Source organism: Zonotrichia albicollis, chromosome 5 (assembly GCF_047830755.1).
Source record: "Zonotrichia albicollis isolate bZonAlb1 chromosome 5, bZonAlb1.hap1, whole genome shotgun sequence".
In the NCBI taxonomy this organism is placed as follows: Eukaryota; Metazoa; Chordata; class Aves; order Passeriformes; family Passerellidae; genus Zonotrichia; species Zonotrichia albicollis.
In genome coordinates this window covers 1627162-1653635 of record NC_133823.1, presented here as the reverse complement: position 1 = coordinate 1653635, position 26474 = coordinate 1627162, and the positions used below count along the sequence as shown (strand labels likewise).

At 44.1% G+C, this 26474-nt stretch overlaps 1 protein-coding gene across 3 annotated transcripts in view; it reads left to right on the top strand.

Moving 5' to 3' along the window:
- FGFRL1 (fibroblast growth factor receptor like 1) overlaps window positions 1-26474 on the top strand; it is a 170190-nt gene that overhangs the window by 54836 nt on the left and 88880 nt on the right. The window lies entirely within an intron of this gene.

The following is a 26474-nucleotide window of genomic DNA, read 5'->3' as shown; positions in this document are numbered from 1 at the left end:
CCTGCAAAATCAAGAATCATCCAGTGAGATGAACCCAGGTCTAAAATCCCAAGTGTTGTCTCCCAGCTGTGGGCTGATAATAAGGGTGGACTGTGCCCTGCCACATCCAGGCCATCAAGTTGTCCCCTTGGGAATGGACCTGTGTCCCCAGCCTGCTCCCTGTGCCCTGGGGAAATAGCAGCAATATCCCTGTGCTCCCCATGAGCAAGGCTGGAGCTGTACCTGTGTCAGGGAAGAAACATTTCTCCTCACAACACTGCACAACTACAAGGGCCCTTTTAGTTGTAACACTCTGTGTTTGAAAGGTCTGCTTGGCAAAGAGCTGAATGGCCCCATGAGCTGTGTGAAGGGGAAACGGACTTGGCAGGGAATATATGGCTCTGTTAATAAATAACAAGGATTGTGGGAGTGCTGTGTAGGGGGCTACAGCAGGAGCAGGCTGTGGGGATGCAGAATTGAGGGTTCTATTCCAAGAGAAGGGGGGCTTTTGTGTGGGATGGAGATATGGGGGTCTGTCCAGATGTGTCCTGATGGGCACGAGCTGACTCTTAGAGTGAATAATAGTGCAGAGAACACATCACTTGGAGCCACTGGAGCCTGGGTTCTGCAGATCCATGGGTGAAGGGGCTCAGGGAAGAAGGGGAACCCCTGCCATGTCCCTCAGCATGTCATACTTTGCTTTGTGAACATCCGAAAGTTATTTTGTGAGTTTCTCCAGAAATGCTGCTTGCTTATGTTTTGGGAGGGGAGGAGAGGGTGGAGGTCAGGGCACAGTAAAAAGTACAGTTGGCATGTTGTCTTCAAGTGATCTGTGCAGCTTCAGCCACTGACCTGCCCAAGTGCAGATTTGTTGATCTCAGATTCACTCTGAATTTGTTATGTCTTGCTAGAGGGACCCTACTTGGGATTGCCTAAGAATTGCTCAGAATTGCTCTTCTGATATGACCTTGTTATGTCCCTGGTGCAAGATCCTTCTTCCACTGCTCATCTCATTCCATTTCAGGTTACTCTACAGGCACTAGGATCATTTTGAGATTTGAATTTAGACCTAAGTGATAAGGAAGAAATAACATTAAGGAGTTGGGGCCAAGCCTTCAGACTAAAGTGTTTAATAATAGATGCCTAAATCTGCACAGGCATTTAAATGTATTGCCTTGTCCTGATCTGTGAAGACTGCTAAGCAGTTTATTCTATTAATTTAATGTGAATTTAATAGGCAGGCATCCTCTGCTACTTGCTGAGGACCATCCCCTCCACAGAGGGAACAGAGGCTCCAAATTATTACAGAAAACCTGATTTCATCCCAGCCAAGTCTTGCAGCAGACCATAAAGCTGTAATGTTACCCTTCCCAGAACCATGACTCAGTCTCCAGTACTCAAGAGGATATTAAGATATTTAAAAATTCACATTTAGGCACTGGTTACTTGTTTTCTGGCTAAGAATTCAAATTCTCAAGCTTTCCACAAGCTTGTCACCACAACAGCTAAAAAAATTCCTTAAGGTTCATCCTTTTGTGTTATCCCATGACTCCAGAAGCTGTGACTACATGAAAACATACTGATACCATTAACTCAGGATGAAAAGGGCACAGTTGGCATCTTGGATGGTTTTTTGTAAACCCTAATATTACCAGCTTGGCTCTGCTCTTGTAAACTAAAGGCTACAAGTGGTAACTTCTTGTTCAATTGCCTTTTTTTCGGGAATTTTTTAGAGCACAGCTGAGGGAGGGTGAGGCTGCTCCTCCTCTGCCTTGTGCGCCCATCAACAATAAAATCATGGAAGCATTGATTGCAGAGTTTTCTTTAATTGGGTGAGATGGCTTGGAGAGAACCAGCTGTTGTTCCTCCTCCCCAGAGGAGGTTTTGGGCTGACATAACCTAGCAGCAGGGAAGGTGGATGGAGGTGGGAGGGAGAGCAGGTCCCACGCCTCCCCAGACTGAATTATGCCTCTGTCACTGCCAGGTCCTGGAGGAGATGGCTCAGGCAGCCGCTGGCACAGGTTAAGCACTGCAAGAGCAGGACAAGTGCTGTGCCACTGAGGGTCTCACCTGTTTGCATGAGTCTGGTTCAGTGTCTGGTTTGTGGAGGCACCCACCCACCCACATCCCATCCCACCCCTCAAGGCTCCCCAGCAGCAGTGAATGGTCCTTCATCACCCCAAAATAAAAGTGTGGCTGTGCAGTAACCACAGAGCTTGGCCCTGGCTGAGCCCTGGGTAGTTGGTAATGAAATTCAGGGAATTCCAGGCACAAGTGCTTCTCCCTCTATTTAATCTGTGCAGAGGAATGGAAGATCTCAGAGGCCACACAGATACCTCTGCACGGGGAGTCTCCCAGGTGCCTCCCAAGGGAGGTCCCTTTGCTGTGGTTTCACTTTCCCTGAAGGGAACGGAGGGATGGGGCCTGCCCAGAGGGCAGGGGAGCACTGCTGACGTGTTCACCCATCCCTGCATGCCAGTGAAATGAGAAGATGCATCTGGCACAGTCTCGGTGCCTTTCTTCCTGGCTGGCTGACGTGGGGAGCTGCTGTGCTGCCCTGTGTCACAGCTCACTTGCTCTGGGCACGAAAGAATTCAGCTCATTTCCTTTCTCATTGACATTGCCATGTAGGAGAAGGGGTTCCTTTTGCTTTTTGAAGTCTGATGTGCATGAAATGTTACATATTCTGTGTTTGAGAGGAGCAGCTCGTGGCTGTTCCAGTGCACAGCTGCTGGAGCACCATGCAATGACATAACACCCATGAACTGCTCTGAGACATGGAAATTGAAGATGCTCCTATATCACCCTTGGGTCTAGCTGAGAATTTTTGGAGGCAACACTTCCAGGGTGGAAGATGCCAGCTCATCATAGCTAAAATTTTGAGGGAATGATTGATTTTGGTCATTCATCAAGTTCATTAAAAAAAAAAACTCCAGCACTCTGCTATTATCATGTTTCACAACTGTGCCTGGGGGACTTTATCTTGGATCAGAAAAAGACTAATTGTTGTACAAATAAAGAATGGTAGGAATAAAATTGTCTCCCAGGGAGGTTGTGATTGCCATTTACTTTCTTCAGATGAAATGTAAGACTGTCTGATTTGGCGTAGTTTGGGTTTAATCTACAATTTAGGTTACTTTTTTACAAAAAAGCTTGAAAAGATAAAAAATGAATAGCAGCTGCCAGGATTGAAATGAAACACTCCCGAACTGCTGCTGGAACATCTGACCAGATAGAAAAATGTTCACAGATTAAAGTTTTAAGAAAATGCTGAGGTTCTTACTTTCATTATTTTTTGTTCCCCCTCTTTGTAATAGAAGTTTTCTTTTGACATTTCACAAAAAATATCTGGGGACTGTGAAGCCATTTTCTCTTCATTTTCTTCATGGCTGCTGCAATTAGACTATGGCAAGGGGGTTTTGGGGTGTGGGAGCTTCTCCCCATGGTTTTTCTTACCCCACTCTGAGCAGAATTAGATGATCCAACACTAGAGACAACTGAGTCCAGTATTGCATTAGAGCAGTGCTCTTGCTGCTGCTGGCTGAACTGCGCTGGTTTTTTTTGAATTATGGAGTCAGTTTTTGCCGGGCAGACAAGGCCATGATTATTCTCTGAATGTGGGACTGGTGATATCATGCTGCTGCAGAAAGTAGGCTCTGCATGTGCTAAAATAGCCATGGATTTCATGGTACAAAGAGGGAGCCCTCGTGGTTGTGGAGTCACATCACACATTTCAGTAACCCAGTGCTAAAGTTCTACTCTCATGAAATATGGCAATTCACACACGTGGATTTTTTGTATGTAGGTTGATGTCATGTCCTGATCTGCAAAGAGATGTGATAAAATGCAGTATTTTTACATGCTGTGTGTATATACATGTGCAGAGAAACTGATTGTAAGATGCTGAGCTTTGAAATAATCTTTTTTTATTTATAAAAATGGATTTTGAATAATTTTGAGCATCTTCAGTTATTTGTTGCGTTGTTTAAACATCCTCTTTTGCCTCTGCCCTTTCCACTTTGCCTTCATTTCCAGCAACAATCGCTGTATTTTAGCACAGCCTGGATGGCCTGTTGGGAGTTCCAGGCTCAGAGGAGTTGAGTGGGAGATCAGCAGGAGCACTCAGGCTGTGCAGGCAGAGCTGCTGCAATGCTGCTGCTGCATGGCTGCATCAGCAGCAGCCAGAGCACAGTGTGCCTTCCTAAAGGCACTGGGAGGGTGGCAGAGAGAAGGAACACTCTCTGCCAGCCTTGGTTTCTTTCCTTGAACACCAGCCAGAGGTTCTCCAAGGCACAAATTCTGGCTGCCCATCTGTGCAAAGCCCTTAGCACCACATCTCCATGTCCTGCAGGTGTGTGCTGTTGTGCACAGCCCTGCGCTGCAGTTCGCAGTGGCATTGCAGATGTTCACCATGCCCTGGGTTCTGGGTTGGGTGTGTTCCTGACGCCCTGGCTCGCAGGATGGCACAGGCTGACTCACCATGAGCGGCGTGCTCACACAGGACAGAGGGACAGAGTGGCTCTGTGTGAAATCCTGGCTCCCGTGGGTGCTGTGGGCTGCTTCGCCTCCAGGCTGCTGCACAAAGTTCCTTCCAGGTCAGAGTGCTGCCCTTTAGTCCAACCTGGCTCCTGCTCAAGGGTGAAAATAGAGGGTTTCTTGTTCCAAAACAGCAGCAGAGCTGGTGGCCTCAGTCCAATGCACCTCCCAAAGCAGAGCTGGCACCTATTTTCCTTACCTGTTTAGCCATGATTTATCCCACAGCCTTTTCCTGCAATGCTGTGTGGGTCTGGAGTTCTGCTGCCCTGTGTTGTGCAGCCTCAGGCCAGACAGGGCTGAACTCTGTACCCTCCTTCTCTGCCATACCTGAGGACACAATCCCTGTCATGGCAGAAAATGCACAATTTCTATATAAAGGCACTTTTCCATCTGCTGTCAGTGATGTGAGTTCCAGGACTACTGAAAGCCCCCTAAAATACATAAATAAGAGAATAGAGTTAGCTCTTGGCAGTCTGTAGAGCCATTGGAAGTCTTCTTTACACAGCATGCCACATCTTCCTTCTTTTGTCATCTCTTAAATCTGAATATTTTCATTTTGCTCTTTCCACTTCCCTCTGAGGAAAAAGTGCCTGGAGATTGTAGGGCCATGGAGTCACCCCCTTCCTTCTCACAGTACATGATTACCTGCCTTACTTATTTCATTCAAACCACAGAACATGAGGTTTGTGAACAACTGCTGACTAGAAAAAGAAAGGTGTGTAGTACAGTACTGGGGGAAAAAAGTGACAAAAGACAAGAGAAGAAAAAAGAAAGAGGAAAGAAATGAAAAAGGAAAGGAAAGGAAAGGAAAGGAAAGGAAAGGAAAGGAAAGGAAAGGAAAGGAAAGGAAAGGAAAGGAAAGGAAAGGAAAGGAAAGGAAAGGAAAGGAAAGGAAAGGAAAGGAAAGGAAAGGAAAAGGAAAAGAAAGGAAAAGGAAAAGGAAAAGGAAAGAAAAGGAAAGGAAAGGAAAGGAAAGGAAAGGAAAGAAAAGAAAAGAAAAGAAAAGAAAAGAAAAGAAAAGAAAAGAAAAGAAAAGGGAAAGAAAAGGAAAAGAAAAGAAAAGAAAAGAAAAGAAAAGAAAAGAAAAGAAAAGAAAAGAAAAGAAAAGAAAAGAAAAGAAAGAGCAGCTTTAGATTATTTGAAAGTCACTCCAAAGAAATCCCTTTCACTTGTACAATGATTTCTTCTCCTGGGACATCTCTCTGCAATAGTTGTCCTCTTCCTTTAAGTGGTTGCAGATTGAGAATGTGATATCCTGCCAGAAGAGTCTTGATTGCTCTACTTCAGGCTAAATGAACTGGAAGAAAGAAAGAGGCTTTATAAGATTGGTGCTTTCTGCTAATTGTTCTGCAGAGAGACTCATGCCACTGCTAGTCTGTGTGCCAGGTAAAACCTCTCATGGCACAGTTGTATTTCTTTCCCATTTCTGTGCTGGGGGGATGTTTCTAGTAATATTTTCAAGGCTTCTTCTCCTTGGTGGATTTAAAAGATGTGCAGATGTGACTTGTAGGGACATGATTTTAGTGGTAGACTTGACAGTGCTGTTTTAATGGTTGAACTTGATCTTAAAGGTCTTTTCCAATCCAAATTGTGCTGTGACTGATTCTTTGCAGATGTGTCATCATGAGCACATCCACAGGCTGAACTCCTGACACTGAGCTGGTTCCAGTCCTTGCTGTAGCCCTTGGAGCTGACATTTGGTGTGTGCCCACATGACTTCATGTCGTGTCACCGTGTCCCTAACTTCTTAAAGAGATGGATTTTCCCTGTTTACCATGACCTGCCATGCTGCTGCTCCATAAATCAGTGCTGTCCTTTTCTGTCTTTCACAAAAGAGAATGTTACTGGAAAATGTTTGGGCACCTTTTGACATTTTACACTGTGGCCTGCTGAGCTCCTCATGCAAGTCATGGGGATTTGTCCTGGAGTGGGGAGGCATCACCTGCTTGTCACAGTGAGCACTGGCAGTCAAAACTGGATAACTGGATCCTGATGCTGCTGCTGCACACTCACAGGGCAGCCTTGGGCAAGTCTCTCTCTCTCCCCACAGGCTGCATTTATTTGTAGTGCAGATAATGTGCAATGAGGCAGAGATGTCAGCAGGGATCCTGGCTGCAATGTGTGATGTAGATGGACCCGGTATTTTCCTGTCTCTGATGTGTGTGAGACCACCAGATAAAGCTTTTTGAAGCCTTTAATTCATAATATATCCTGTGTCATCCTTGTGTGAACAGGCAGCTATGCAAAGAATTATTGCTCCTGGTTCTTGTATTCCTGAAGGGAATGGTGAGCAAGAACATCTTCTAGAGAGTTTCCCATGCACAACTTAAGTGGAAGGAATGAAATTGTTCACCTTCAAGATGACATTTCCCCTTCTTCCTTAAATTTTGGGTTTTGGATACTTTGAACCAGCACTTTTTTATTGTTTTGCCTTAACTTCTGTATTTGAAACACCAGATCACTATACCTCCTCTGTGCTGGATGTGCTCCAGCCTAAACAATCTCTATTCTGCGTGCTTAAATTCCTTTCTATAGTTTCAGCTGAATGTGGAATTCTTGTCTGCTCCTCTGTCTGCATTGCCCTGTGCCATTCCTCAGGGCAGTGGGACAGCTCATGTGTTCCTCCCTGGAAGGGGCAGCATCTCAGTAGTGTGTGAAGCAGGGTCTGTGTAATCCTTGGGGATCTTTCAGGATAAAAAGCTGCTCTATAAATACTATATCATTTTCATTGTCATTCTGGATTCAGGAGTGAAATGATCTCACTTAGTTAAAGCAGGATGAAGTGTCTATTTTCATATTTGTTTAATTGAACCACTCAGCATGTCTGATAGTAATGGCTTTATTTGAAGCATGTGGTTCTTATGAGCTGCTAAGATACCAATAGCATTTGGATTAGTCTTTTTGCCAAAAAAGCCAGGTCAATTCTTCAGGAGAATTTAAAAAAAAAAAAAAAACCAAAAAACCTAAAGCAAACTTTATTTTAACAGTGTCTTGAATTTCACTTTAGGTTCCATAAATATTTGTCAGTGTTCCTTTTGTAATACCCGTGAGAGCCCTTGGCAAGACATGGGGTCTATCTCCAGAACACAGAATATAAATAAATTCCCCAAACCATGCTGGAGAACTGGAGGTAACTTTAGCCCATGCAAGAGACCTGAAGCCAAGCAAAGGGGTGATCGTGGCTCTTGAATTACTATTTGGAGAGGGAATGAGAGGGGAAAAGGAGAAGTACTGAGAGAGGGAAATCTAAACATCAGTAGAAGGTGTGTGGGAGCCCACACCATCCTGTGCAGGAAGGTGGAGGTCATTCACCAAGGCAGTGACAGAAAAGTGACTTCTGCTTGGATTGCAGGTGCTGTCTCCTCCTAATGCTTCCAGGAAAGTTTGCAATATTTTCTCATGCCCTAGAGAACAAGGGAGGAAATTTTACATTTTTGATGAGGACTGGTAATGCCATCTATTTCAGATCAGGCCAAGAAAGCACTGGGGGAGCCACCCTATGAGCCCACTTCCCCCACTTTCCTCTGAATACCTTTGATATTCCTGAGATCTGGGCTCACTTCTGTGGTTTTCAGCACTATATGTAAGAAAAAGAGAAAAAGAAGCCTGTGATGATTTCAAAGACTTTGCCTATAGTTAAGTACTTAACCAGAGGTTTAGGGTGCAGGGCTTTTGATTTAAGAGCAAGCCCGGTTCTGTGCAGTTGAGGGGGGAAATAGCTGAAATTTTATCCTATCCCTGACCACAGATTGAGATTACCAAAGCTGTACAAAAGCAGGGAGTCAGAATGAAGGAGGTGTATTGAAGGAAGCGGGACCTTGGCTTCTAGCAATGCGCTCTGGTTGCTGGATCAGCTCCAATAAAAATTTAAATTCAGACAAGCTGAATGCCTTATTTGTCTGGTTAAGGGGGAAGAAGGTGGGGATGGGTGAAGTTTTTCCTTTACATCTGAACATTAAAATAATGGTAGTAGGATGTGAGAAGTATATATTCCTTAAGAATCAACTATTGTAGTATCAGATGGTTGACAACTGGGTTTTTGTTCTTCCTTATGTGCTTAAGCTGGAAAATTGCAAAGCATGGATAAATAAAGGTGTGAGAGGGGTTTGCTGGGAGACAACCTGTTTTTATAGTAAGAAAGATGGGAGCCTATCTGTCCACAGATTTAGAATACCCTACAAAATGCTTGACAACTTTGATCTCCCTTAAAATTAATGGGAATTGAGTGTTGCTGACACTTCACAAGATCAGCGTGTCTCTTTGCATGGAGAATTTCCAGCAATGATCTCCGTACCAGTCCTCAGTTGTCTGCAAGTGCTAAAAGAAAAGTATAAAAGAGCCATTAACCCCATGTTTTCTGCTCTCACAGACAGCTGTCTGGGGCCATGTAGCTGTTGATATTCTATAGCTTTCTATTCCTGCCATACTGTTCCTACATATGGTTTTGGAAATGCTACTGAGGCTTGCCAGCAGTTCCTTAATCTGGTTACTATGGAAGTTAAGGGAAAAAAATCAGGTAACAACCTCCATCTGCAAAACTACTTCTGGTTTTGTGACTGGGATTCATACACAGTCAGCATAGTCAGATCATTTTTTACTTAAAAATACCCTCTCCCTCACCAAAACAGGAAGCATCTTTCCAGGAATGCTTGGGAAAGTGTTTGACTTTTATGTGACTGAGATAACTGGGAAAAGTATTAAGGCTGGAAAGGGTTTAGCCAGACAGAAATACCCCTCACACTCGATAGATATATTACCTGTGCTCAATCTGTCGTATTCCTAAGTTCCTCACATTTTTCTTGCCAGGCTGGTTATTTTTTTAAAAAATATGGAGTTTCAGTTATCCTTTGGAGCTTCATAAAACTTTCTTAAAAAAAGCTTTGCAGCCCATTTCTTAATCCTATTCCATCACACAGTTCATGCCAGCGGTAAGGTTTGGCAAGGGGCTGTTTACCTTTCTGCACCATGTCCAGAAAAATACAGGAGGGGCAGAGGCACAGCCAGTGTGTGCTGGCAGGGTGCACATGAGCTGCATTATTGCCTGCATTACCCCTCTGCCTGCAGCAAGAGCTGCATTACTGAGGGGTCTGGGCAGCTTTACAGAGGGTATGAGCTGCAATACTGAGGGGTCTGGGCAGCATTTACAGGAGCTGAGCACCAGCTCCTGGCTAATGAAGAAGGAGGGGAGGGATGCTCTGTTCCTGTACCCAGGGCTTTGGTTTACACAGCTCCATTGTGTTGCACAGGGCCTTCCTGCCCTGCAGCTTGACTTGCTCCGTGACAAATTATTCCTTAATTACTGGATGGCAGAAGAAAAGCTTTACAGCCCTGAGGTTATTCCTAACAAATCAGGTTACAGAAGACTTGGAAATTATATTGAGCAGAAAAGCACCATGAGGTTTCCTTGGGTGCTTGGGCTGTGTTAAGCTTTACTAAGGCAATGTGCTAATGAAGCTTGTTAAAATGCAATTATACATTAATGCTGTGGATGCAGAAATGAGGATAATCAGCAGAGAGGTGCCAGTGAAGCTGTTGTGATTAGCGTGATTTGTGTGTGTCACTGCTGTGCTCAGGGCCTTCACCTCACTGTGCAAGGTGTGTGAACATAACAAAGCTGTGCCCCAAGAGCTCCCTGGGGGTCTGAGAGGAAGGAAGATGGCAGGAAGATGGCTGGAGCAAAGCAGCAGTGAGATCAGAAAATCTTATTATCATAGAGTGGTTTGGGTTAGAAGGAACCTCAAAGATCAATTTCCAACCTTCACTATCCCAGGTTGACTCCAAGCCCCATCCAGCCTGGCCTTGAGCACTTCCAAGGATGCAGCAGCCACAGCTTAACAGGGCAACCTGTTCCAGTGTACACTAAGTAAAGAATTTCTCCCATTCATCTGATCTAAATCTCTTCTTCTTTTAGTTTTAAACTGTTTGATGGTGTTGTGTGACCGTGGTCACAGGGGTCTTCAGGTGAAAGGAGAGACAAGAATGTTGACTCCGTGATCAGAAGGCTTGATTTATTATTTTATTATATATATATATATATTACATTATAACTATACTAAAAAGAAATAGAAAAGGAAAAGGTTTCCTCAGAAGGCTAAGCTAAGAATAGAATAGAAAAGAATGATAACAAAGGCAGCTCTCTCAGACTCTGTCGGAGATAGCTCCATCTTGATTGGCCATTAATTATAAACATCCAAGAGGGGCCCATCACAGGTGGACCTGTTGCATTCCACAGCAGCAGATAATAATTGTTTACATTTGTTGCTGAAACTTCTCAGCTTCAGCAAGAAAATCCTAAAGAAAAGACTTTCACAAAAAGATGTCTGTGACTGTTGGCCATGAGGACCAGCAGGATGCCAGGCTTGGCTGCTGACCAGTGATGGTGGTTCCTGGTGCAGGAAAGCTTTAGGGGCATGTGCAGGGAGAGAGCCAGGAAGGAAACACCTAGGAAAGGAAATACCTATGATTTTATCTGAAAAATGTAAAAAGGCAGGAGAGAGCCTGAACATCTGGCACAGCTGGAAGAGGGTGAACCTCTGGTAAGGAAGAGGTGGTAGAACAGTGATTGGGAAGAGGCCAGAGGAGCCTTGACAAGTGAAGAAAAGTAGCAGCTGTTTGATGTGGCAGGGAAAGGCAAAGGTGGATGTGAGGAGAGGGAGAAGTGGCCAGAGCAGTGCCTAGAAAAAATTAATATGGATGAAGCAAGAGTGTGCATTGCCAAGGCTGGAGCAGAGGAGTCTTGATGAAATACGATGGGAGTCTGGATGCAAACTCCAAGTGAGTGCACGGGCAGCCAGGGCTGGGCTTATCAAGGAGCTGCAGAAAGACTTTGGCTCAGGGTCTGAGCCAGGATGGGGAGAGCTGGAGGGAGAGCAAAGCAAAAATAACACCAGGGCTGTGGGCCTGAGCGACAGGCAGGACAGTAGCAGTGTCCACAGCAATTAAGGAAGGAGGTGGGGAGGGGGAGGAAGATTAAGAGCTCTGAGCTTGAGCTGACAGCTCGACATCCAGGAGATGTCAGGGAGACAGGCGAGGTTTTCGTCCGGACAGAGAGAGACAGGCCCGGATGATCGGATCAGACAACTGGGGGCCTGATTTATGTGAGAAGATTAAAAGAGCTGCTTGTAAATATATGTATAGCTTGGCTAAGTGACACCTGAGGGGACAATAACTGTCTGCAAGTGTATGAAGGGATTGGATACTGGGGCCAGGAGGAGGGGGAGGGAATGGTTTAGATGAGGATTTTGGCTAGAGGCAGTGGAAGGAGGTGGAGAAAAGCTGCCTGTATTGCCTCCTTAGGGGAAGGATCTCCCCTGGGAAACTGAGAAGATTCTTTGGTGAGTCTGAAGAGCTGCATATCCATCCAGGTTCCCATCTGCCTGTGATCACAGGGTGCCTTGCAATCTGGTGTGTGTCCTCACAGCACCTCGAGAGAGGAAGGTGTCCCCAGCTTTGTGCAATTGTGCAGTCTGTGGCACTTTGGTACCTTGTGTGACGCTTGCTCTCTGACTATCAAGGACCTAAGAAAGTACTTTATTCATTAGGTTCTCTTCTCTTTAATTTGTCTCTGTTTTAAAAGTTCATTTCTGCAGATAGTCCAGAGAGATGGGTGGGAATGAGACCTAAAGGGGCTCCTCCAGCCCACAGTTTGTGACATTTTCTCCTCATGGTCCTGACAACTTATTAACTTAGAAACCAAGGGAAGGAGCAGCAGGTATTAGTTTGTTTCTGTTGGGCTCATCTATAGGCCAGTGCCAGTTCAGTGCCTTGTCTCTGCCTTTTTGGGTATTTCAGAGAGAGATGCAGGAGGCAGCTCCAGTCTGTTGGGAGCTTTGGTTTCCTTACACTGGTTACTGCCTTTTGCAGGTCCCAGGTTTATATTTATTTTGAGCAAGATCGCTCAGAACATGAAAGGGTTTTCCTAGGAAACTTTAACAGAACACTGAGAAAAGTAAAAGGAATGAGCATAAAGTGGATCCATCCCAATGTTTTTGTTGTTTGATTTTCTGGTGGAGGTTCTGCTGTGATACCAGATGGGGGTTAAATCCTCAGATAAATCTTTCAAAGAAAGAGCCTTACTTCCAAAGTTAAATACCAGCTGTCTCCTTCTGTCTGAGCACCCTTTCCATACCTATCCTCGTCCGGCTGCTCTTTACATTGGTGTCCTAAAGAGATGAAATTCATGTGGTGACATTTTTTGAGGGTCAATCCATCTCCATCCCTTCCAGTAGCTTTTAAGCCTTTAAGCCAATTTCACACACATTGTTTGAGAAGGAGTGATGTGAGAGATACTAAGTTCAAACTTTGTGAAAATGGGAAGTCATGTAGAAGGGATTGTGATTGTTCTGCATCCCACTGCCACCACGCTTGGAACAAAGGCCATTGCAAGTCTTCAGCCTTTTGTGAATATATATATGAATTTTTTAAATAAAGAGGCATTAATGCAACAGTGACAAACAAGCATATAAATAAATTGTCATCAGATTCTTGCCCCTCAATAGGTCCTGGCAAGTGGCCCCACAGAATGTAGGGCCATTGGAAATTAAGCTTTGTTAATAAATTGCCTGTCATTGCAAACTATCCCATCCCCAGAGTGGGGCTGGACAGGTATCACTGGGAGATGTGAATTGCTGGTGGCTGTTGTACCTCTTTCTGTGCATGAGGTGATCAGGGTGTCATCCCTTACCAGTGCCAAACTGAATCTCATTATGCATTATCAATAAAAAATTGTATGGAACTAAATAATACAAAACTAAATTATACAGAAGCAAAATTCTTTTCCAGCTCGTCATGCAGACTTCGGCTGCATTTTAGTGGTGGAGCCCTTCAGTAGAGACCAGAGGTCTCTGACCCATGAAGGTTTCCTTTTCCCTGCAAGGAGTTTGTGTTTGACCTTGGCAGTCACAGTTACCAGCAGAGCTCCCTGCTCTGACTTTGGCTTCTGTTTCAGCAGGACCAAAATCTGTGGGGTCCTTCTGAATATTTCCCTCCTCACCCAATATTGCTGAAAATGAGCCTGAAGTGCTGACAGACAGCAGCACTCTCAGCGTGTAGGAATCCAGCATAAACAGACTTGCTGGTTGTGTACTTGGACATGTTAAACGAGGGCCCTGCTTTGATCTTCCTTGCACTATCCTAAAGCCCAGCAAGCAAAGGCTAAGTAAACAGACCTTTGATTTCAGGGCTGTTTGGAGCAGAGGTCTTGTAAAACTTTTATCAATGGCAGGGCTGAGCTACTGAAGTCCCTCTTGGACTGTAGGTGCTGCAAGAGTAGCAGTGTGGTTTTATTGACCTTAACATCTCCCTGCTTCCCATAATGACAAACATCTGGGAATATGAGCCAGCTTCCTGTTGATTGTAGTGTGCCAGTTTCTCTAGGAGAGACACCTGCTTATATTGTCCTGTATGGTGAATGGAGATAAGCTATTTCAGATCCTACAGCTTTTGGATCCCACAGCCAGTGCAGCCTTTTGTTAATGCATGTCATAAAGATGCTTAAAAAAAATCACATGGGACACATTCGTGGGAAACACTCACATTACTAATCCTGTGTGTTCAACACTCCTTGGTCAAACCTCACAAAAACCAGTACTCTGGCTGAAATAGCTTAAATGTTACAACAAATTGGAACAAATTGGATTTTATTTATTTGTTTCCTGTTTTCAGAGCATTTAGTGATTCCCCACAATCACAAAGGTCACAAATTTTCTTTCATGTTTAAATAAACAGGAGATTCTCCTTCAGGATCATGCCCTCCGAAAAGAGACAGTAAGAAACAAGCACCTAATATCACAAGGTTTAAAAATGAAAATTGTGGGTTCTGGCAAACTCCCCTCAATGGATGAAACACAGGAGTTGGATTGGCCTCTCCTTTCTTCCAATTCAGAATTTTTCTCTTTCTTCTGGTGAATTACATGAAGGAGGCTTTGTTTCCCTTATATTTACCCTAGGAAAGTGACATAGGAGAGTGAGATCCTGCCAAAATATTTTATTTTTTAGAAGCATTATCAAATTTTAATTGTTTTCAACACTAAAAACCACTGTATTTAAAATAGTGGAGTCCAGGCTGTTCCCAGTGGGCCAAAGCTCTGGACCCTCTTGGTGGAGCCATTTCAGGCAAAGCTTGACTGAGCTCAGGACCAAAACTTGAAGTGTTCTGCTCAGCTCTACCCGTGATTATTGCTTCATATCAAGATAAATGCTAAATGACAAAATAATTGACCAAAAATAATTGACCAGTTGCTCCATGTCCATAGTGCTGCTGCTGTACCTTCTGGAAGTAAAGCTGAGATTGTTGGTGGAGTAAATTGTGAGTCAGAGTGCATCTAGACCCTCTTGTCTTCTGCCCTCACACTTTTACAGCTTGGCCTTAAATGATGACCTTTCTTACACTGCCTAAGCCATGAACTGATCCTTTACTGTCAGTCAAACAATGCAGCACTGTTCTCCCTTCGGAAGTGAATTTTGTCTTTTGTTAAATAGTCACATCCACTATTAGATAAGAAGTGTTTTTAACAGCCCTCTGTTTGTTGCTGTTTGATGGCAGTTCTTTGATCCCCGGAGGGGTTTGCGGCGCTGCTTGTGATATACAGCAAATCGATTTTACACATTTCCATCTTTTATCGATGAGTCTTCCAATGGGGCTTCACCATAATCAGATTGGAGAACACCATGGCACAGACATTGGGAAGGGGTTGGAATTTACATGCAATAAAGATTAGGGGATTAGCTGCTGATTAGGAATGTGCTGATTTCTCCAGCCTCAGGTACAGCCAGGGATCCTGCATGCCTGCTGTTCTCTGACCTTGGGTTTTGACCTCCTGACTCCTTGCTCAGAAATGCCAGCAAGCAGCACAGAGTGATTCCTGACGTGGCTTCAAGAACAAGTTCAAGTCACTTCAACAGTAAAACCTATTTTAGTGAGCGGGGCAGCCCAGAAACGGGGCAGGCTGGGCAGACAGGCTGTGGCAGCCCTTGAGAGTGAGGCAGGAATTCCTGCTGACAGCTGATGCTCCGTGCCTGTGCCGGTACCCGCACGCGCGCCGTGGGATGCGGCAGCTCCGCATCGAGACAATATTTCTCCGTGCACAGCTTTTCCTAGATAGTGCCTGTGCTCTCAAGGTTTCTTCCACTTGCAGGAGGGACTGCACATTACCAGACACTGAGGTAATAGGAGTGCGCATTAATTGATATTCCAGTGGCTCTATCTACCTGCTGGATATGATGTTACATTCCAGCGCGCAGCCTGCCAGCAGAGTGGCGTCACTCGGAATCACGGAGCAGTGTCAGCAGAACTCCCGTGTGCCTCTGTAGCTGCTGGAGTTTGGGCAGCTCAAATAAAGCTGTGCTAAGAACAGGGGTTGGTAGTTAGCTTGTGTATCAAATAATAATTAGCACCATCTTGCTGCAGATGTACAGGGATGAAAGGCAGGCAATGTGGGATCTTCAGCAAAGAAGTATTTCCAAATCCATAGTTTGGGGAATCTAAATGAATTTATACTTTAAATATTTGTTTTCCGTAGTTCAGTTTTGGCAGACTATACCCACCGCTAGGTGCTGGTTTGCTAGTGCCACTCATCCTGACACATGCCATGCTGGTGCGCAGTAGAGGTGCAGGAGGAATATCTTCCTCCAGGTGATATGAAGCAGCTTTTGAGCAGCAAGGGGTGCAGCAGACCTTTGGACATACCAGATTAAATGCAAATCTGGTTTTATCTGATTTAGAAGCTGAACAGTCCCAGGACATTACAGCACAGCCTCTGGCAGTCCTAGGTGGTGCAATTGGACATAGTAAGTGTGACAGAGCAAGAAGTCTTCACTCTCTCCTGGTAGTAAAACAAATAAAGCCAGCTAAGAGTGCACTAACCCTGTTGGGAGCAAACCAGAGGAGGGACAGAGGAAGTGGGTCTGTTTGAAGCTGTCCCAGATGCAGGCAGGCTGCAGAAAGCTGCACTTGCCTCTGTCCCAGTGAGTCTATTGTGTTTTTACATCAGGTAGTGTGTGCTTCAGTGTCTGAAGAGCAGGAACCAGATGGGAATGCTATAATAATTCATGATAGTTTCCCTATGCAGGAGACTTGGTGTCTGTTGAGTTTAAATGTAGGTTTTCAATTAATCAGCCATGGGAAAACTGTATTTTAAAGTGCATTCAAGTATTTTCCCCTCCTGGAAGTGATGTACAGGTGTGTATAAGCTAGACTGTAGAATGGCACAACAGGAACAAATCTTTCAAGTGAAATATTTGGTGCTGAGGAGGCAATGTTCACACTAAAGGCACTTTGGGAGTTTATTCTGGATCAGCTCCAGTTTGGTCATGTAGATTGAGTACTCCTTAATGGAAATGCCAGAGGACAGCTTCTGCTTTTGTTTCCCTGGGGCCCAGGTAGCAGTTGCTGACTGTCTGCATTAGCAGCTGGTGGGGTTTGGGAAGATTGGATCTGTAAAGGAAAACATTTGGTTTTGAGGATGTGGCACCTCCATTTCAGAGGAGTGTTTCACTTCAGAATAGCTTTAGTCTGATTCTGAGAACTAAATGCCCCTTGCAGCTCAATTTCATATAAAAGCAATTTAGTCCATGTGCACCAAACCAGCTTCATGATGTGAAGCAAAGTATAATTGGTGGTGAAGATCAAAAAATTACTTTTAAAGTATGTCTCTGGTCCAGATTATGACACTGATATAGCCATATGTAAGGCAGACCTTTATGACAAGATTTTAATTCAGAGAGAAAGAGCCAGCTCCTATCACACCTACCATGAAGGTTTTGGTAGGGCAGCAGTGAATGGTTTCAGGCAGATTTTAAAATGCTGCTGTCTTAAAGGTGAGACATTTTTGCATTTTTCTTTTAGAGCAAGGTTTGTCTTTTTACTTTTAATTTTTCTTCCAGAGCAAGACAAGTTATATATAATATACACACAGACATATGTATATATACACACGCACATATATATATACACACACACATATATATATATATAAAAATATATTTTTTGTTTATTACTGTCCAAAATCAATTCTGTTTTCAGATTTTAGGAACACAACAACCAATTTAAAAAATATTACCATTCCTTAGTCAACATACTTTTAAAACCACAACTTTTTTGCTTGCGTGTGTTTTACTTTGATTGGCCAAAATTATTGCACAAAATATTTCTCAAGTTGAAAAGGGGAGAAAACCAGGCAAAACTCTTTGAAAGAGAAAAGCAGGTAAAGTCTTGTATCTTCACAAAAATGTGATTTTCTCATAGGAAAACAGTTCTGCCAAAATCTCCATACCAAGCCTGCTGTGCAGCCATTCAGCTGGAAATGCTTTCTGTTCTAGAGAAGCCTCTGAAAATATCTCCAGTTCTTAAATACCACAATGTTTATCTCTTTGTGGTCACCATCAAACAGTTGTTACCACGCTTTTGTGGTGACCAAACATAGAAGGCCCCAGAGACGAGGGCAGAGGGAAGGGAGGGCTGAGAGCAGCCTTGCCATGCAGGGCACTGCCAATGACTTCCCAACAGCAGAAGGCTTAGGGATGTTTTGGCAGTGTCTCATGATCGAGAGTGAGTGTTCAAGATGGTTTTTTCTGAGTCCTTAGTGCACTAATCACACCTTTTCCATCCTGGCTATTGGGAAAGGCCCGTAGAACCAGCAGTGGATGGAAGAGTTTAAAGTCTTCTCCACTTTTAGACCTTAGAGTGAATTCTGGTTAAAAAGGTTTTTAAGAGTATTTTGAGGAAAACCAGTTCCTTGGATACAAGTGAAAAAGGCTTCTGTGTCAGTCTGTGGCTAATAATTTGCTGCTGTGGGCTAGCAGGAAGGCAAACCAGCTATTTAAATGTCTGTGTTTGCATCGTTCCTGTGCATGGCACGGAGTCAACCATCGTGGTTTCTGTTTTCCTGCAGACATAAACAATGACACTTACAATTTCCTGCTTGCACAGTGCTCACACAAGAGCCTGTCCGTAAGGGAAACGTCTAATTACTTATTAAACCCTGCACGGTGCTCAGACTGGGTTAAATATTGACTACCAAGGTTCAAGGGGAGTCTGTGTCACCAAATGTGAACTTGGGCATCCTATTTTCTAGGAACTGTTCAGATTAAATGGATGGGTGACAAAATGCTGCTTGCAGGGAGGAGGGACAAAGAAGGGGACAGCAATCAGCAGGTTGTCTCAGAAATAAACACCTATCTTTGGAATCTGGGGATTTGGAATGTGGTTGCTATTGCTGGCTCGAAGGGGAGTTTTGTTACCAAAAAAAAAGTGAATTAAACTGAGTCTTGTGGAGTGCTTGGTTTGTTTTACTGAAAGTCTTAAAGATGTGGGCGATTTGGCTGGAAAATCCGCTGGGCTTGTGAAGCAGGATTTGCATGGCTGGGAAACAGTTGGAAGGGCATAGTATATTGGTATTTATGTTAAAATTTGGGTAGATCCAACCCAGAAGGTAATTCAGGGCTGCCTGACTGGATTGTTTCCCAGAGATTATGGGAAGCAAACAAATGTCTTGTGTTGGCAGGAATGGTCCCTCTGTGACCTGTGGTGGAGATGGTGGAGCTTTGGGTTAGGTTTGGAGACAGCAGGTTGGGGCTGTGGAATTTCACTTGGGTTCTGGACCCTCCCTCAAGCCAGAGGATTTCTAGCTTTCTTCCAGAATTAGGCAGTTTGTCCTTCCTGGAAATAGCAGGCCAAAAAAAAAAAAAAAAAACCTTCTAATTTTAAAAACTTGAAGCCATGTTTTAAGGCCATTTCTTTTGAAAAAATGCCCAACAAATTAGGAATGACATTTTTTAGATGGGCTGGCCTTCTTGAATGGGAATGGAAGAGATAGATTGTGAGGGTGTGTGTGCCAACACACCTTTGTTGTACTTATCTCTTCTCTAAGAAAAATTTTCTGATTATCCATTGAGCTGCATACCTGAACTGCACCGTCAGTATAATTTTAGCATTTGAGTAGAAATATTAGTCCTCTCCTTTGGCCTACACTAATCCCACTGGCAACACTTGAGAAACAATAAATAATATCATTTCTTCCACGCTAGAAACTTTCCAGCACATGAAGTCTGTTTCTTCAGAAGTAATTTGAAGTAATCCTAACTCTCCTTTGCGTTTGCTACCTTGAAACCTGAGGGATAAAGTTACTATTTTTTGCTGCTGAAAAAATGTTCGGCAACAATTGAAATTGAATGTCACCCATGCACATTTAACTTAATAAGATGGTAATTTCATGTTAAATAAATACCAACTGATTATTGGAAACATATGCTCAAAGGATTTAGAAACTGCGTAAGAGATACGTATCTCATCTACTGTTGTTGAACTAATAAATCTAAGCAATAATCAAGTGCCAATTGTTCAACATACAATAACTATTTTATTGAATGTCAGTGAAATGTGTATGCAGGGCACTTAATTAAATGGAACACATTCCCAGATATTCTAGTTTTCTTAGTTTTGGAACATCTAGAGTAGGAGATTTACTGGCAGCCTTCACACAAGGGGCTGGTTATTACTCATGTTAAAATATGTCAGGTACTTTTTGTGCTATCAATAAATATCCATTTCATCAGCAAAGCAACTCCTACCGCAGAGGGAGGGAAGAAAGGGAAGATACGGCACTTCAGTTGCTGTGAAATGGATCTGCAAAGCTGTTTTCTCCATCAGGTTGTTGGGCTGAGCCATGCCCACAAGCCTGGAGCTTGCTTCTGCAAACAGTCCATGATTTCCAGACCTAAGCCTGACCAGCCATCAGGGCTGGTCAGCAAATACTTGTGGTGTTTTTGTGTTCCTCGCTCAGAGTCTTTGTTCTGCGGAGATGCTGTTGGTTTTTTCTTTAATCTTTTGATTGTTTTTGATAAGCATTGTTTTTGTCTGTGGGCGCCTATGTTTTCAAGCCAAGAAGGACCCATTAGCTCATCTAATCTGATCTCCTCATGTCACATACCAAAGCATTTGGGCCAGTTACCCCCACGCTGACCCCTACTTTACTTGGCTAACAAATACCTTTTGGAAATGCAAACTGTTTTGTTTTGAAAATATGAAAAGATGTTGGATTCACAAGTCCTTTGAACTGCTTATTCCATTAGTTAATGGGATACATGGGCAACACATTCATCCTTTTATCTCTCTCAAAAAGCATTTTTATCAGTTCTGCTCTCCATGTAATGGCTTCCAACTGTGCAGAGAGCCAAGAGCTCCTCTCTTGCAGGAACACCTACTCCTCTTGGTTGAAACTGTTTCCAACACTGCTTTGTAAAGCCTTCCCTGTGGGATTTGCTCCTTGGTAGAGTTTGTCCTAGCAGAGCCAGCCCTCTGTCCATTCATCCGTCATTACAGCCTGAACGCCAATACAAATAATGCTATTAATGATATGCAGAGAGTGTGGGTGCATAATCCTCATGCTGGTCTTGCAGAGAGGGTTAAACTATTGTAGAAGAGGTGAAACTCTGGTTGTAAGCAGGAATTGTCCAGCCCAGCTTTGCAGCAGCAGGTACCCCAAGATAGGCGACTCTGGATGTGTGTTTCAAACATGGCTTTTAGGTGGTCCTTTCCAGCTGCCTGTGTATGTTTTGAAGCATTAGAAAGGTAAAGAAAATTAATTTTGCTGTGAACCACCCTGGCAGTAAAGCCTTTGGAAACTCAGGTTTTACCATGATGAGCATGGTGAAGGCCAGATGTTGCCTCAAGTTTTGGTGTAAGAGATTGTGTTTGCACCAAATGAGCAGCTTGGCTGGTAACCTCTGTCCAATTCCTTTGTCTCACTGTTGAAATGAAGCATTTCTGTGCTTACTCTATTTTCCTCATAGGACATACACTATCTGTGGTACTCCAGTCCCTCATGCTAATTTCGTGTGTTGATGGGCTGTTTGGGTGCTTCATTGTGAATAACTTTGCTAATTTGCTAACACAGCACTTCAAAAGAAGTCTTATCTGTATAGAAAGTGAATGTGTTTGGTATTAAATAATAAAATATACATAACCCATGGGGCTCTTAAAACTTATTTAACTTCTTTATAAACTTTACAATACAGTATGTGGATATTATAAATTACTTTCCATTCCAAGAAACTGTCCGGGCTTGTTGACCTTCCTTGGAATTTCCTCTTTGTAATTATGTTTAATGTGTTAATAAAGTTCACTTTGAACTGTATGATGGCAAATGGTCTCATAGGACATGGGTCAGTGCTGGTGCGTTCACCATATGTGAAGCTGATATTAGTGTGCAGTTCAGTTGTAGGAATAGCAAGGATAAGTCCAAACAATTGCAGAAGCAGTATCTCCTCCCCAGGTTAGCAGTAAAAAGAGGTTCATGGAAAGTTAGGAATGTGGAGTGGGAAATCATTTAGCTTTCACTGCTAGGTGTTACTAAATTATAGTGCTGGGTTTGAGTCACTATCAAAACACCATATATTTAGAGGGGTTTCACACAGAGCTGTAAATCATGTTTACTGCATGTATGAGTTGAATGAGTGCATGAACTTTGCAGTGCAGCCCAGGAAAATATAATTACATGTGTGTGTGTTTTTGACTGTGAGAAATATGGACAGGAAGCTCCAGGCTATTCCACTGCTGCATCTTAAATACACTTCTAGAAGTTGTTTTTGCTGCTTCCTGGAAATAGCTATTTGCTAAAGCAAAGAGGCTTTCTTGGGTTTTACATAACTCCTTTTGCCAAGAAATGGCAGCTACTATCCCTTCCCAAGGCACTGTGGAGGAGAGCAGGAATGCTCGTAAAGCAGTGTCAGCAGCAGAGCAGCAAGTGGGGCTTTTCTGGGGTGTAGGATAGTGGATATAAATTGAAAATTGCCCAGCTGTTCAGCAAGACAGGTGTAGAGTCTGTCTTTTATATAATGGAACAGAATGGGGATTCCAGTTGCTTGTATTCGTAAATGAGGCAAATAAATCTGCACACTTGTCTGCATGTATATGAGCAGAAATATTTAAAACAAATGAGGTGATCATGGCATTTCCTTGTTAATGTTTGACTGAGTTTATATGATCTTGAACAGAAAACTTGGCATCTGGCTGAGCTTGTTGGTTTCTTTCTGGTTGTGTTTATATGTATTTGCAGATGGGGAAACTACAAGCAAGAAAGTACCTTGGTGGAAAATGTAGGTTCTGGATTGTTTAAATTATATTTTAAGCCTGATTGCACCCTGGCCCTTGGAACTCCAGGCATGATCCCTGCTAGTAACTAAAATTATTTGAATGTTATGAGGCAAAGTTATATTTAGTTTGTGTTTGGAGAAAGAATAACAACGAAGCACGGTGGAAGGCAGCTGCATTCTCATCACATCTTCCCGAGTCACATCCTCAGATGTGAAATCCCACCCTTCTCCCTCAGACAGAGTACTAAGAAATTAGTCTCTCAAATTATTGGGTTGAGGACAAGGAGGACTTAGGAAAACCTGCCCCACTGGGCTTGTGTTGAGGTGGGGCTTAACTTTCTGAGCGAGCTCCTTCTGTTCAGACAGGCTGTAGAACCAGCTGCGCCCTCTCCACTGTGATGGGGCTTAAAAGCAGTGCCCTGTGGCCATAGAGAGCCGTCCTTGCCTGGTGGAGAACTGCAAGAGTTCCCTCTCCCTTCCTGACTACAGAAATGCCTAAAAGTCTTGGATGGAATATCTACCTAGGGCCTTGTTTTCATGCCTATATCCCATGAAAAATACTGCAGGAGGGAAATGCTGTGTTCAGAAGCATCACCAATTGGAGATTCTCAGCACTTAAAACAGGTGGATGTTTCCAAGAATCACTGGCTAATGGCTAAGAAATTGGGGGGAGCACAGTGTAGAGACCCCTCCAGGATTTACACTCAGGACCAGAGGGCACTTGCTCTCTGCTGCTCCACCTTGAAAGGATCCAGGAGCTTTGACTGTGAGGGCAGGCGCATTGCAGTTAACAGGATTCATTCCCCCTAGCCAGAAAGATGATCCATATTAGCATTAGCTCTGCATTGGTAAATATATGAAGTCATTATTTTAACAGTCTGGTTTAATGAAATGTTTTCAGGTTTCAGAATGATCCCTTATGGTGTTGCTCTCCAGCTCCTGGGGTGTTGCCTTGCCTACAAACAAGGCGGGAGCAGTGCTATAGTGAGCAGGCACAGGGTATTGCACTCAATTAGAGCATTTCTGCTCACACATGACACAAAGCTGAGTCCAGGACAGCAGAGATCATGGCTCTGGCTTGAGCAGTCATTTCATCTGCCTTTTACTGCTGCCTTAGAGCCCGGGACAGACGCCGGCAGCGGCGAGGGATGGGAAGTCAGTCAGAGCCGGGGTTCAGGCTGTTTTTACCTCCCTGGCAGCTGTAGGTGAAGCAGCAGGTGCTTTCCTGGGGTTCTGCCTGGCTGAGCAGCTGTAGATGTGTATCCAGCCTGCAGGGCCCGAGTGCTGGGCTCCGCTCCCGCAGCGCGCACTCAGCTGTGAGCGCACGCGTGCCCCAGCCCTGCGGGTCAGACACAGCCACAATCCCAAAGCAGCGCCTTGGGAGGGCTGGCTGGGCACTCTGCTCTCCTGGACACCCCCTGGCATGTTAGGGACCAGTGCTGGAGGGTGGGGAGCTCCTGTCAGCAGCAGGGCTGCACACGGGAAATTGGCCGGCTCGGCATGCTTTTACTACATCTTTTTATCATGCAGTAAGGGATGGAACTGCTACAGAGAAACCTTGGACTTTAATTTCCAGGAGAACCTGAGTAATGCTGAGCAGCCTAATATCTGGATTCAGAGGGGGAAGGTGTTTTTGCCTAGATGGGGCAGATATTTTTGCCTAGATAGTGCAGATTTGCCTGGATAGTGTGAGGCAGCTCTGTGTCAGTAGCACCCGCTGCCCAGAGGATATTGGAGAAGGGCCTTTTTGCAAAACAAACTTTTCTCCTCTCTGCTGCCTCCCCTGATGCCTCTGATGGTGCAGAGTGGTGAGATGTGCCAAAGTGTGTCTTGACTGGAAAAGCATTCATCCGTCACTGTTGCAGTCCCAAGGCAGGGCTCTGCAGATATGTAGTGAAATAAGACCCAATGAATGCCTGTACATGAGAAAGAGAGACTGACATCCCGATGATATCAATATTTTATTCTTGCTGTAGCCCAGCTTCAGGAGGTCCAGCTACCATTGGCTTGCCAGGGCGTCTGAAGCCTCTGGCGTATGTGAAGGTGCTGAATTATATTGTGGTTCTTTGTAAACACAGTAGTAAATTACAGTATTGCAATAATTACCGTGGTGCTCGATATTTACATCAGAACACTGATTCCAGAGAGTACTGCTTGAGCAGAAAGTTATTAATGCAAAGATGATAGGTAATGAAATGGAAATACTTACAGCAGGAACAAGGCCTTATCATCTTTGTCCTGTAGCTGTACACTGCTGAGAAGTGCAAAATTCACAGCAGAAAAAAAGAGTGAGGGGAGTGTTTTATTCCTGTTCCTAAGAAAGCTGCTGGAGGAGCTAATGAAGAGCTGCAGTAATGTTTTTAGGCAGAATGGCTCTAAGAAACGCGCCCATTTCTAAATGTCATAAAGGTCTGCGGATAGATCCTGTGACAGGGACCGATCCAACAATTCCTCAGAATGAAAGGTCAGTCAAAGGAAAATGGCATTTAGGAGGACCAAGCTTACCACTGACCCAAACATGTGACAGATCCAGAGGCAACTCTGGTGCCATCAGGAGCCCCGCCTGTGCAGGCTGCCCCAGAGGAGCTCATGACGTGACTGGGAAACTATCTGATTCCTCCAGGTCTCCAAATTCATCAGGAGTCACCATGAATGTCGGAAGGAAAGGGGTTTTGAAGGAGCCTACAGCAGGCTTCCAAGCTGGGAGGAGAGTGCTCCTCTCCCCACTGTCCCTGCTTGCCCTGCACCAAGCATTTTTTTTCCCAGTACTAATTATAGATCTGTTTTTGTCATTTGAATATGCATGAAGTAGAGTCCTGGCTCACAGGCAGGTTGCAGTGAAACTACTCGTAAAGTTTGACTTGGTTTGATAGGGCTCTGAGTCAGAAAGGAACCTCTCCAAGGGCCAGCCCAGAATTTCAGCAAGTCTGTGGGCTTGTCTGGGCATTTCAGCTCCTTTGCACTGAGTGAATGCATCATGTAGGGAAATAGAAACTGGGGGCAGATTCTCACCCAGTGTTTGTGAATTCTGCCTTATCAAAGGCAACACACAGATCCCTTCTTCATGGGTGGATTTTCATTTTCAAATATTCAGCAATGCAATTTGTGTCAGACCAGCATTCAAAAGGTCTTGGGGTTGTCTCTCCATGCACAGAGATGGCTGGAAATCTCACAAGGTGAAGAACATAAGGGTGGTTTGGAATTTTTAGAAACACCTGGACAGGCAGGATTTCTCATGGTGTTTTGCCAGTTCCCTTGGAGTATGGGAGGATACCATCACCCCCAAGATCTGTCCCATGGGTGACTGCAGAAGATGTGAAGGGGTGGGTGTTATCTTTACCTTCTTTGTTATTTTTTGTTATCTCTGACTTTTTCAGAATAAGTGCTCTCAAGGTCCTCACTTTGGGTCATTAGGAGTTCATCAGAATCTGAGTGTGTCCAAGACCCATCGATTTAACCAGCCTCTTAGTTAAACTCTTTAATAAGTTAGTTCACCACTCTGTTCTCAGCTTGAGCAGTATTTCTTTTCACCAGCAAAGCTGCAAAATTCATGGGTGGTATTCAGCATGAGTAACTGCAACAGCAGCTCTGGAGTCATTCAGGAGCTGGACTGTATGTACTGCCTCAGTCATGCTGAGGAAAAATCAAGCAGACTTTGGAATAATAGGAATTAGTCATGAGGAAGTGCAAATATGAGCTCTGTAGTTTATTCCCTGTGGGCCCAATCCTGCAAGACATTAGGAACAGGAGCAAAATATGAGGGAACACTTCCAAGTCCCACAAACATCTTGTGGGTTTTGGGTGCAACTCAGCATCAGCAATTCTTAGCAAAACATTTTGTCCTTGTGCAAGAACAGGGCACTTATTAT